At 35.5% G+C, this 727-nt stretch overlaps 1 protein-coding gene across 1 annotated transcript in view; it reads left to right on the top strand.

The window, feature by feature from the left end:
- LOC106882515 (guanine nucleotide-binding protein G(i) subunit alpha-2) overlaps nt 1–727 on the top strand; it is a 161,088-nt gene that overhangs the window by 159,137 nt on the left and 1,224 nt on the right. The gene's annotated exons all lie outside the window — the stretch shown is intronic.

Here is a 727-nt window from a genome sequence, read left to right as displayed (position 1 = left end):
TATATAGCCTTAGCGTTCATCCTTTCCGGGTCAATAAATTAAGTACCAGTGAAACACTGGGGTCGATGTGATCGACTAGTCCTCTCCTCCAAATTTTCAGGTCTTGTGCCTTTAGTAGAAAGAATTAATATTATTATTATCATTATTATTATTATTATTATTATTATTATTATTACTATGTTATTATTTTTGCTAGCATACATACTTCATATATATATATGTATATCGATGATACACACACACACACACACACACACACAATTTTATGTGAGAGCATGTGCTTCCAACATCACAACGTGATGCCACTTCCATCAGCATGAATAATGCTGTGCTTAAACCAATAAATCTCAAAGAATTCAATATTCCAATCTCTGGTTTAAACCATAAATTGATCATTTCTTCTCTTTATAAAATTATTTTTGTTTCCTGCTTCCACCACCACCACCACCACTACCACCACTAGAAGCCTGAAGCTATGGGCTTGCCGACAATAACTAGCTTCTTTGTGTGAACTCAATACATTCCTATAATCAGTATATTTATTATTTGTATTCTACTTCGGCATTTTGTTCTGTCTTGCTACCGCCCACCTCTTGGTAGTAACACGGAAACAAACACTCCCGCTCACACGCACATACACACACTACACCTCACATACACACACACGCACATCCACATACATTTGTATACTTACACACACACACACACACACATATATATATATATA

This window comes from Octopus bimaculoides, chromosome 14 (assembly GCF_001194135.2).
Source record: "Octopus bimaculoides isolate UCB-OBI-ISO-001 chromosome 14, ASM119413v2, whole genome shotgun sequence".
Lineage (NCBI taxonomy): Eukaryota > Metazoa > Mollusca > Cephalopoda > Octopoda > Octopodidae > Octopus > Octopus bimaculoides.
The sequence above is the reverse complement of the archived record's forward strand: the minus strand, read 5'-3'. Positions and strand labels throughout refer to the sequence as shown.